Source organism: Mirounga leonina, unplaced genomic scaffold (genome assembly GCF_011800145.1).
Source record: "Mirounga leonina isolate KUSES-001 unplaced genomic scaffold, KU_Mleo_1.0 Mir_101799, whole genome shotgun sequence".
Classification (NCBI taxonomy): Eukaryota; Metazoa; Chordata; class Mammalia; order Carnivora; family Phocidae; genus Mirounga; species Mirounga leonina.
This window is the reverse complement of record NW_023270210.1, coordinates 4,662,830-4,675,510: the sequence shown is the minus strand read 5'-3', so window position 1 is coordinate 4,675,510 and position 12,681 is coordinate 4,662,830. Positions and strand designations below refer to the sequence as shown.

General features: G+C 39.6%; 1 long non-coding RNA gene across 1 annotated transcript in view; it reads left to right on the top strand.

The window, feature by feature from the left end:
• Positions 1-3,403: 3,403 nt before the first annotated feature.
• Positions 3,404-12,681, top strand: part of LOC118015239 — a 69,498-nt gene continuing 60,220 nt past the window's right edge. The window contains exon 1 of the long non-coding RNA XR_004680593.1: positions 3,404-3,508. This is a non-coding gene — a long non-coding RNA (uncharacterized LOC118015239). The remainder of the gene's footprint in view (positions 3,509-12,681) is intronic.

The following is a 12,681-nucleotide window of genomic DNA, read 5'->3' as shown; positions in this document are numbered from 1 at the left end:
GTTGCAGTTTCTTGAGAAGCCTCGTTTTTTTGTGGAGGCTCTGTAGTTCTGTGTAGACGCTGCCAGATTCTCTGCAGATGAAACCTCATTCTCTGCAGACACAACCTTATTCAGGACGGATGCAGCTTCATCCGGGGCAGACACAGTCTTGTCTTGGGTGGCTGCAGCCTCATCTGAACCTCTCCGCTGGGCCTCCTTGCATGCACACACCTGCATCTCCTTATGAAGCTTCACTCGGCTGGTCCAGCCAAGCGCCAACGTGCAAAAAGCTGTGTGCCACGGAGAGCCCGCAGAGGTCCTGAAGAGCCACATTTGCAGGTGCTGCAGTTCTCTGCGGGGCCATGGTCCATGCAGTGGTAGTCTGCATCCCGAGGAGGAGCCACAGTCCCTGGTGTTGGCGATGCCCGTGTCTCCAGCGGGGGGCGCTGTTCTGTTCCTTCTGCCGGCCTCTCCTGGCAGATCCCAGCCCCGTGTAGGGACCTCCTGGGCTGGGCTCCATGTAGATGCCACCTGCATCTCTTTGCAGAGTCTTGTCCTTTGGAGACATAGCCCTCTTTTCCTTGCGGCAGGGGGGGCTCCTGCGTGGACAACATCTGCATCTCCTTAGAGGGCCCGGCTTCACCTGGCAGAGCCTCATATTATGTAGATGCAGCCCTCATCTTGGCACAGAGGTTCAGTCTGTGTAGACATGGTGTTGTGGGGTGAGGCCACCTGTGGATCCGAGCAGCTTCTGATCTCCTGCCTGCCTGCTTGCCCCAGTCTCTCAGGTAGCCTGGTCCCTGCAGCTTAGGCCCCCACCCTGCCAGGCTGCTCCTTTTGCTGTGACATCTTCTGAGGCAGCTGTAGGCCCAGCTCAACACTGGGGCCCAAGTCCCAAGACCTCCAACCCCTTGGGGTCTGGGCCGCTGCCAGTGCAGCCTGCCTGCGTCTCTGCCCTGTCTGATGAGGCCAGAGATTCTCAGATCCGCAGAGCCTCGAAGGCTTGCCAAGAACAAGACCAAGTGCCGGGGTGGGCAGCTGAGAGGAGCAGGGGAGCTAAGAGGGGCTAGAAGCAGGCAAGGAGGAGCCAGAGCGGGTGAGCAGGAGCCAGGGAGGGGAGAGGGAGAGCTGAGAGGAGGAGCCAGCCAGCCAGAAAGGTGGTGAGTGGGTGCCTTGGCTGAAGAGTATTGATACAATGAGAAAGAAGGTGGGGGGAGAATCCTCTGTGACTCCCTGAATGGCTCCAGCCTTGGTCAGAATGAAGCCTGGAGAGTTCTATGTGAGCCCAGCCTGCCTACTTCCAGGATGGATTTAAGGCAACCCAGGAGAGTTGTTCCTGAGGAGTAGCCCCCATCTAAGCCGAGGTCCTGTCCAGGTCAGCTGGAAGCACACGTGGAGTCCTCAGGGGTACCAGTTGGAAGGGCAGCCTGCCATGGGAGTCAAGACAGAGCCCAGAGCCCAGGTCACACTCAACCAACTGTGCTCTGAGTCACTTTGATTGGTGCCTCCACTTCTCTGAGCCTCAGTTTCCTCATCTGTCAATGACAGGTTCCATGGCCGCTAAGATCCCTCCCTGCCCTCACTTTCTAGGATCACTGAGGCTCTTGCATTCACCCCCTTGTTCTGTAGATGGGCAGCTGAGCCGTGGGGAAGGGGCAGGCTCAGACTCGGCCCAGGGTCTCAGTGAATTGGTGGTACTAGAGGTACTAGGTGGTGAGCTCAGAGCATCCCTGTTACAGTGACCATCCCCCTCCTATGCTCAAGATCCAAAAACATTCCCTGCTGGCTCCCTGGTGCCCAGCCAGCCAGCTTGAGGAGGAGGCAGGGTCTGGAACATTGGACCCAGGTCAAAGCTGAGGAACTTTATAAAGCCTGAAGAGGGAAAAGAGCAAAAGAGTGCAGGCCGGTGGGCACCTTGTTTGTTGAGGCAGAATTTCTGGGTGAGAGAAACCAAAAAACAGCTTCCCACCTCCCTGACCTAGACCCCTTGGGAAGCAGTGCCAGCACCCCAGCCCTTTTGGGAAGTAGGTCCTAAGGCAGAACCCTCCCACTACCCAGACACAAGCACCACTCTGTTCACACTGCCTGGACCCTGGCAGGCCATGGCACATCTACACAGTTGAGATAGTGATTGAGCACCTAACACCTCCATGAACATGTGCCAAAAGGCATTTATTGCCCCCTCTTTGTTCTATCAACTAGATATTTAGTATCCCTGTTTTTGTCCAAAAACATTCTCAGAAGTACCATGCAGAGGTTTTCTTGTCAGCAGATTGCCAAAGAACCAAGGCAAATATCACCTACCTCTCTTAGAAAGATGTCTTGACAGCTTTCACTGACTCTTAGGAGAAGCTGCTCACTGTACTCCCACAGTCCTCAAGTCCTTCCCAATCCTACACCCGGTCACTGGCTTTTAAGTGAGCTTAGATGAATGGAGACCTGGCTTCCAGTCTGAGCTTGGTCATACCTTTGATGTGTCACATTATACAGCTTCTTTGCACTCTCTGGGTCCCAGGTTCCAGAGAGGTGGTATAAAGGCTGTCCACCCTAGACAAGGGTGACTAGCCTGTACTTTGAGGACAAAGCCATTTTTGGTGGCCTGAGAGGTAGTCATAAAACATGTCAATATCCAAAAGAAATCCCAATATGATGCAACAGCTAAGTGGTGAGCAAACACAGAAGTCCATCAGGTAGGTTATATTAGTTATCATCAACCTAAAATTTTTGATGTCTCATAAATGATTAAATTATTTTGTTGTGAATTATTGAGCATAGCTAATCCTCTGTGCCAGCCACTGTTCTCTGTGTCTTATGTGTATTGATTCACTTCATCCTTTTAATACCAACTGAGGTGGATGCCATTATCATCCCCTTTTACAGATGAGACAACTGACTCCAAGACAAGTGCTTTGTGAGTGGTGGGGCTGAGATTCAGACAGGCCATGCACTTAATCACTGCTTTCTTCTGTCTCCTGTTCAAACACTTGCCAATTTCTCTTTTCTCCATTACTTTGAGGCATGAAAGATTAAATCATTTAACCTCTTTGAGTCTTAATTTCTTTACCCATGAAATGGGAAGCCCAAAGGACCTACCTAATAGGGTTGTTGCAGGAATTAAATGAGAAAATGTGAGAAGACCCTGTTACAGAGTATATGCTCCACACATTCTTACTGTGGTAAATGGAGTACCTGGCAGTATTTAAATACTGTTCTGGCATGTGTGATACGTGGAGGGACATGAGTGGTTTAGACTCTTTAAAACTTGCTATTTGGGGGACATTATAGTAATGACTCTACAGGAGTTTCACATACAAATGCAACCAAACAAGCATTGTCAAGCACTTTCACAAATCACATACATCTTCTGTGGGAATCCATAGACAGCCTTGTAAATGTTATTACTCCTATTTTGCAGAAGAGAAAACTGAGGCTTGAAGAGGCTGTGTGGATTTCCCAAGGTCACCCAGCTAGAAAGTGGCAGAGCTGGGACTCTAACCCCCAAGTCCAGTACCCACTCTCTACTATGCAGGTGAGCCACCCTTGTCCTTAACAACCTCTCAGGTTTTCTGATAGACTTGGGTATTTTCATTGGGTACTCTAACCCCCAAGTCCAGTACCCCCACTCTCTACTATGCATGTGAGCCACCCCTGTCCTTAACAACCTCTCAGGTTTTCTGATGGACTTGGGTATTTTCGTTGCATGATGGTCAAGTTGAGCAAAAACAGGGGGAAGATGGCTGAAAAACCCATCCTGTTCCCCTTGTTTCTTCTCAGGGACAAAGCTGCTTTCACCTGGGCATACAGTTCACACAGTCCAACCAGTGTGAGTGTAGTGGGAGCTGGACCCATGTATTGCCAATGCATTTGCATCTCTCACAGTGCTCAAACGCTTTACCATGAGTTTTCTGAACCCATTCCAATGAGGTCTGCCTCAGGCTCCTTGTTTTAATAAAAGGTCTCTTTTAGAGATTTTTGAAAAATAGTAAAACACTGCATTTCAGCTCCACAAGGTCATTCCATACAGTAATATTAGGATGGCACTGTCCCTCTTCCCTCCCACTCATATTGTCCGAAGATTGTATGTAATACAAAAAAAAAGATACAAAAATCTAATCAAAAATGGAAATAACCCAGAATAACCCAGATTCATTTTTTCTTTTTTAAATAATGGCTTTAGTGAGGTATCATTCACATTCCATAAAATTCACCCTTTAAAAGTATACAGTTCAGTTAATTTTAGTGTTTTCACAAAGTTGTGCAACCATCACCACTAATTCCACAATATTTTCTTTCTTCTTTTAAAGATTGTATTTATTTATTTAAGAGAGAGAGAGTGCACATGGAGGGGGTGAGGGTAGGGGCGGGGGTGGGGAGATGGACAAGCAGACTCCATGCTGAGCCCGAAGCCCGATGCAGGGCTCAGTCTCACAACCCTGAGATCATGACCTGAGCCAAAATCAAGAGTCAGCCACCTAACCGACTGAGCCACCCAGGCGCCCCTAATTCCACAATATTTTCATTAAACAGTCATCTCCTATTCCCCATATCCCTAGCCCCTGGCAACCAGTAACCTACTTTCTGTCTTTATGGATATGCCTATTCTGGACATTTTATCTAAGTGGAGTCATACAATATATGGCCTTCTGTGACTGGCTTCTTTCACTTAGTGTAATGTTTTCAGGGTTCATCCATGTTGTAGTACCTACCTGTACTTCATTCATTTTGATGGCTGAATAATATTGCAATGTATGGATAGACCACATTTTGTTTATTCATTCATTAGTTGATGGAAGTTTGGGTTGTTTCCATCTTTTGACTATTATGAATAATACTGCTATGAACATCCATGCAAAAGTTTTGTGTGAACAAGTTTTCATTTTTCTTGGGTCTATACCTAGGAGTGGAAGTGCTGGGTCATATGGGAACTCCATGTTTAACCTTTTGAGGGACTGCTTGACTGTCTTCCAAAGTGGCTGCACCATTTTACATTCCCACCAGCAGTGTATGAGGGTTCCAATTTCTCCACATTCTTGCCAAGGCTTGTTATTGTCCATCATTTTGATTGTAACCATGTAATGTGTATAAAGTGGTGTCTTAGTGGGGCTTTGATTTGCATTTCCCTGATGGCTAATGATGTTGAGCATCTTTTAATGTGCTTATTGGCCATTTGTATATCCTCTCTGAAGAAATGTCTATTCAAATCTGTTGCCCTTTTAAAATTTGTGTTGTCTTTTTATTAGTGAGTTGTATGACTTCTTTATATATTCTAGTTACAAGTCTTTTATAAGAGGTATGATTTTCAAATGTCTTCTCATGGTCTTATTTTTTCATTCTCTTAACAGTACCTTTTAAAAAGCAGACATTTTAAAATTTGATGAAGTCTCATTTATCAACTTTTTTCCTTTATAAATTGTGCTTCTGATATCTAAGAAATCTTTACCTAATCAAGTTTGCAAAGGTCTTCTCCAATGTTTTCTTCTAGTTTTATAATAAGTTTTAGGGGTTACATTTAGGCCCATGATACATTTTGAATTAATTTTTGTATATATCATGTAGTATGGATCAAAATTTATTATTTTTTTTACACATAGACATTCTCAGCAACACACATGGGAGCTCATAGCTATATGAAGTGATCAGTATGCTTTTTTAATATTTATGTGCCATTTTAATAAAATGAAAGAGTTGAAGCCCCTGCTTTAAATATATATATATATATAAACTATCATTTCTCCACTGAATTGCCTTTATAGCTTTGTCAAAAACCAGTTTTCCATAAATGTGTGGACCTATTTCTAGACTCTATTCTATTCCACTGATGTATTTGTCTATCTTGGACACCAACACCACTATGTCTAGAATACTGCAGCTTTATAATAAGTCTTGAAATCAAATAGTGTAAGTTCTCCAACTCTTCTTCTTTTTCCAAGTTTTGGCTCTGCTAGGTCCTTTGCATTTCCATGTGAATTTTAGAATCAGTTTGTTAGTTTCTACACAAACACCTCCTAGAATTTTGATTGGTATTGTATTGAATCCATAGATCAATTTGGGAAGAATTGACATTTTAACAATATGAAATCTCTGCCCCATGAACATGGTTTTTCTCTCTGTTTATTTAGGTCTTTTTATTTTCTTTTAGCAGTGTTTCATAGTTTTTACTGTACAGGTCTCTCACACCTTTTCACAGGTTCATCCCTAAGTATTTCATATCTTTGATGCTATTTTAAAAAGAATTTTTAAATTTTAATTTCTGATTATTCATAAGTAGTAAATAGGAAAACAACTGATTTTTGTATATCGATCTTGTATCCTGTTACCTTACTAAACTCACTTACTAGCTGTTTTTGCACATTTTCATCAAATTTTCCACAATTGTATTGATTGCGAATAGACAATCATTGGTTGTGAATAAAGCTAGTTTTACTTCTTCCTTTCCATTCTCAATTGCCTTTTCTTCCTTCTTTCCTTCCTCGCTTCCTACCTTCTTTTTTCCCTTTCTTTCTCTCTCTCTTCTTCCTTTCCTTCCTTTCTTCTTTCTTTCCCTTCTTTTTTTCTTGATTGCCCTAGCTAGAACCTCCAGTACAATGTTGTATAGAAGTGCTGAGACTGGACATTCTTGCAGTGTTCCCAAATTTGGGAAGAAAGCTTTTTTTTTTTTTTTACCATTAAGTTTTATGTTAGCTGTAGACTTTGTATAGTTGCCCTTCTTCAGGTTGAGCAAGTTCCATCTATTCAAAGTTTGTTGAGAATTATTACCAATAGGTGTTGGATACTGTTAAATGCTTTTTTTACCTTCATTGCAATAATATGATTTTTCTCTACTAATTTGTTAATATGGCAAATTATATTGATTGTTTTTCAAACATTAGACCAACCTTGAATTCCTGGGATAAATTCTACTTGGTCACAATGTATTATCCATTTTATGTAATGTTGAATTTGATTTGCTAAAATTTTGTTCAGAATTTTTACATTTACATTCATGATGAATATTGATCTGTAGTTTTCTTACAATGTTATTATCTGGCTTTGGTATCAAAATAATGCTGGCCTCATAAAATGAGTTGGAAAGTCTTCCCTTCTCATCCATTCTCTGGGAGAGGTTTTTATATTTTCTTTTATTTCATCCTTAAATGTTTGATAGAATTCACCAATTAAGTCATCTGTTTCTGGAGTTTTCTGTATGGGAAAGTTTCTAACTACAAATTCAATTTCTTTAATAGATACAGAGATATTCTATTTCTTCAGGAGTCAGCTTTGGTAGTTTGTGTCTTTCAAGGAATGGGTCTATTTCATCTAAGTCACTAAATGTATTGTCATAAAGTTGTTTATGATATCTTATCCTTTAAATACCTGTAGAATCCATAGTGACATCATTTCTCAGCTCCCAGTATTAGTAATTTGTGTCTTATCTCTTTTTTTCCTGGTCAGCATGGCTAGAGGTTTATCAAGTTTATTGATCTTTTGAAAGGACCAGTGTTTGTTAGAATGATTTTTCTCTATAGTTCTTGTTTTCTGTTTCATTGATTTCTGCTTTGATCTTATTTTTTCCTGTATTCCACTTACTTTGGGTTTAATTTGCTTTCTTTTTCTCATTTCTTTTTTTTTTTTAAGATTTTATTTATTTATTTATTAGAGAGCAAGCGAGAGAGAAACAGCATGAGAGAGGAGAGGGTCAGAGGGAGAAGCAGGCTCCCCGCTGAGCCGGGAGCCTGATGTGGGACCCGATCCCAGGACCCTGGGATCATGACCTGAGCCGAAGGCAGTCGCTTAACCAACTGAGCCACCCAGGCGCCCTCTTTTTCTCATTTCTTGAAGTAGAAGCTGAGATGAATGATTTGAGATTCTTTTTTCTTTTCTAGTATAGGCATTTAGTGCTATAAAATTTCCCTTAAGTACTATTTTAACAGCTTTCACCAAATTTTTAGATGTTATGTTTTCATTTTTATTCAATTCAAAGCATTTCCTAACTTTTTATTTCTACCTTTATGTGTGGATTATTTAGAACTGTCTTATTTACTTTCCAAATAATTGGGAATTTTTCAGAGATATTTCTGTTATGGATTTCTAACTTAATTTCATTATGATCAGAGAACAGATTTTGTATGGCTTGAATTCTTTCAATTTTATTGAAACTTGTTTTATGACCCAAAATATTTTCTATCTTGGTAAATGTTCCATGTATATTTAAAAAGAATATATACTCTAATGTGGTTGGGTGGACTATTCTATAAATGTCAAGTAGATCAAGTTTGTTTATAATATTGTTTAGATCTTTCATATCTTTATTGAATTCCTGTATACTTGTTCTATCAATTATCAAGAGAAGGCTATTGAAATCTCCAGCTTTATTTATTTCTATTAATCCTTGTGTTGTGTCAGTTTTTGCCTCATGTTAGGTTCATAAGCTCATATATTCTTGGTGAATTAACCCTTTTATCATTATGGAATGATCTTCTTTATCCATGTTAACATTCTTTATTCTATTTTTTTTATTTTTTTATTTTTTTAAAGATTTTATTTATTTATTTATTTGACACAGAGAGAGAGCACAAGCAGGCAGAGTGACAGGCAGAGGGAGAGGGAGAAGCAGGCTCCCAACTGAGCAGAGAGCCCAATGCGGGGCTCAGTCCCAGGACCCTTGGATCATGACCTGAGCCAAAGGCAGACGCTTAACAACTGAGCCACCCAGGTGCCCTTCTAATTTTTTTTAAGTAGGCTCCATGCCCAGCATTGAGCCCAATGTGGGGCTTGAACTCATGACCCTGAGATCAAGACCTGAGCTGAGATCAAGAGTTGGATGCTTAACCAACTGAGCCACCTGGGCACCCCAACATTCTTTATTCTAGAACTTACTTATTCTGAAATTTAATTTGTCTGATACTAATATAACCACTCCAGATTTCTTTTGATTAGTGTTGGCATTGTATTTTTCATCCTTTCACTTTGAATCTGTTTGTGTCTTTATATTTAAAATGCATTTCTTATAAGGAGTATACAGTCAGGTTTTGGATTTAAATCCAATCTGACAATCTCTGCCTTTTTATTGTGGTGTTTAGATGATTTATATTTAATATGGTTATTGATATTATTAGATTTAAGTGTATTATTTTTTCATTTGCTTTTTATTTGTGCCATATATTCTGTGTTCTCCCTTTCCTCTCTTTTTAAAAAAACTTCTTTGGGATTAGTGGAGTATTTCCTAGATTCCATTTTATCTCCTTTGTTCATTTTTAAGGTATCACTCTTTGTTTCATTATTTTAGTGGTTGATTCAAGATTTACAGTGTACATTATTATCATGATCTGCCTTTAAATAATATTATTAATTAATAATATTAAGTAATACTATAGCACTTCACATATTATAAGAATGTCATAGCAGTATACCTCCATTTTTCTTCTCTTCTCTTTTGTGCTATTATCATATGACTTACTTTTACTTATGTTATAAACTCCACACTCAATTGTTATTATTTTTATTAAATAGCTAATTATCTTCTAAATAAATTTAAATAATAATAAGAAAAATCTTATATTATTTACCCATGTAGTTACCATTTCCAGTGCTCTTCATTCCTTTATGTAGATCCGTATTTCCTTCTGGTATCATTTTCTCCTGTCTGAAGGACTTCCTTTAATATTTCTTGTATTGCAGGTCGCTGATGATGAATTCTTTTAGCTTTTGTATGTCTAACAAAGTCTTTACTTTCATTTCTGAAATATAATTTCACTGGGTACAGAAGGTGAGGTCAACAAGTTTTTTATTTGTTTTCATCCAGTACTTTAAAGATATTGATCTACCACCTTCTTATTTGTGTTGTTTCTCACAAGAAATCTGCTATAATCCTTATTTTTGTTCCTCTATACATAATGTAACTTTTTCCTCTTGTTGCTTTTAAGATATTTTTTGTCTTATCACTAGTTTGGAGCAATTTGATTATAACATTGCCTTGGTATAGTTTCTTCATGTTTCTTGTGCTTGAAGTTTACTGAAATTTTTGAATCTGTGGGTTTGTAATAATCATTATATCTAGAAATTTTTTAGCTTTTATTTCTTCAATATGTTTTCTGCTCCTTACCATTTTACAGGGACTCTAATTACACACATATTAAGCCTTTGAAGTTGTCCTAAAGCTCAGTAATGCTCTGTTCTTTATTTATACCCTCTTTTCTCTTTGAGTTTCATTTGGACAGTTTCTATTACTATGTCTTCAAGTTCACTAGTCTTTTTTTCCTACAATGTCTAATCTTCCATTATTATCATCTAATATATTTTTCATCTCAGACATTGTAATTTTTATCTCTAGAAGTTCAATGTGGGTCTTTTTTATATCTCACATGTCTTAACTTTTTGAAAATATGGAGTACAGTTATAATAATTATTTTATTGTTCTAGTCTACTCATTCTAACATCTGTTTCAGTTCTGGATTGGTTTTAAATGATTTATCTCCTCAATATGAGTCATATTTTCCTGCTTTTTTTGCATGCTTGGGAATTTTCTATTGGATGCCAAACATGAATTTTACCTTATTAGGTGCTGGATATTTTTATGTTATCATAAATATTCTTGAACTCTGCTATGGGATGCAGTTAAGGTACTTGAAAATAGTTTGAACTTTTCTGATTTGCTTTTATGATTTGTTAGGACTGGAGCAGTTATCAGACTAGGGCTAAGTATTTCCCAATACTGATAAAAGAACTACTGCATGCTCTACCCAATGCCCTGTGAATGAGATTTTCCAGATTGGCATGTAGGAGCAAGCATAATCCCCAGAGTTGTGTTAATGCCAAACATTGTTTCTTCTAATTGTTTTTGGATGGTTCTTTCCTAAGCCTCAGTAGCCACCTACATGCATGCACTGATCAGTACTCTACCGAATACCCAAGGGAGACCTTTGGCAGATCTTTAGAACACCCTGTCTACTCAGCTCTCCAATATTCTGCCCTGTGAAATTTAGCCTCATTGGCCTTCCTGGATTCCTAGCTCTTTCCTCACCTCCGAGAAAACACCAAGCTCTTTATTGGATTCCCCCCGCCCCACAGCCTGGCATTTCTTTCTAGGCAATAAGCTGGGACAGTTGTAGCACTCACTTCATTTGTTTCCCATTTTTGTCTTTCACTACCTGATGTCCAACATCTTGAAAAATACTGGTTTTTCAAAAATATATTGTCTGTTGATTATTTAGGAAGGAGAGTAAATTCAATCCCTGTTACTTCATCTTGGCCAGAAGCAAGTTACAACCCTTTTTAAAAATCCTAGTCCATCTTTAGATGGACTTAAAATTTAAACCTTTACTTATTCTTAAAATATCCTTTTTATCCTTGATAAAATATTTTTAAAATATCCCCAAAGGGGTCCCAATGAATGAGGAAAAACAGAGTCTTGGGAACAATTAAGAAGGGAAAAAGAAGGGCCCTAAGTTGAGATGAGGCTTTTTCTTTTTTTCTCTCTTTTTTAAGATGTTATTTATTTATTTGACAGAGAGAGACACAGTGAGAGAGGGAAACACAAGCAGGGGGAGTGGGAGAGGGAGAAGCAGGCTTCCCACTGAGCAGGGAGCCCAATGTGGAGCTTGAGCCCAGGACCCTGGATCATGACCTGAGCCGAAGGCAGACACTTAACAACTGAGCCACCCAGGCATCCCAGGTGAGGGTTTTTCATCAAACCAAAGTATCATGTTTGTATATGTTTATGGTAGCCCCCAAGCTGAGAATAGCAGTAAAGACTTGGTTTGGTGGGGAGATCAGTTCTCTCCCTGGCATATGGCCTACTAACTCCCTTGCTTCAAAATGAGTATACAGACAGCCTGCGTACCTGCTGCTCCTGCAATGCCAACTCCATATACACATATGGTTGCTGAATAAAATACAGGATGCCCAGTTAAGTTTGAATTTCAGATAAACAAATAATTTTTTGGTATAACTGTGTTCCAAATATCTCAATGTATATACTTACACTAAAAATTGTTTATTATTTATCTGAAATTCAAATTTAACTGGGGTCTCTTTAAAAATTTTTTTTATTAACATATAATGTATTATTTGTTTCAGGGGTACAGGTCTGTGATTCATCAGACTTACACAATTCACAGCACTCACCATAGTACTTACCCTCCCCAATGTCCATCACCCAGCCACCCCATCCCTCCCACCCCCCTCCACTCCAGCAACCCTCAGTTTGTATCCTGAGATTAAGAGTCTCTCATGGTCTGTCTCCCTCTCTGGTGTCATCTTGTTTCATTTTTCCCTCCCTTCCTCTATGCTCCTCTGTCTTGTTTCTCAAATTCCTCATATCAGTGAGGTCATATGATACTTGTCTTTCTCTGATTGACTTATTTCGCTTAGCATAATACCCTCTAGTTCCATCCATGTCATTGCAAATGGCAAGATTTCTTTTTTTATGGCTGCATAATATTCCATTGTATATATATACCACATCTTCTTTATCCATTCATCTGTTGATGGACATCTAGGCTCTTTCCATAGTTTGGCTATTGTGGACATTGCTGCTATAAACATCGGGGTGCATGTGCCCCTTTGGATCACTACATTTGTACCTTTGGGGAAAATACTCAGTAGTGCAATTGCTTGGTCATAGGGTAGCTCTATTTTCAACTTTTGAGGAACCTCCATACTGTTTTCCAGAGTGGCTGCACCAGCTTGCATTCCCACCAACAGTGTAGGAGGGTTCCCCTTTCT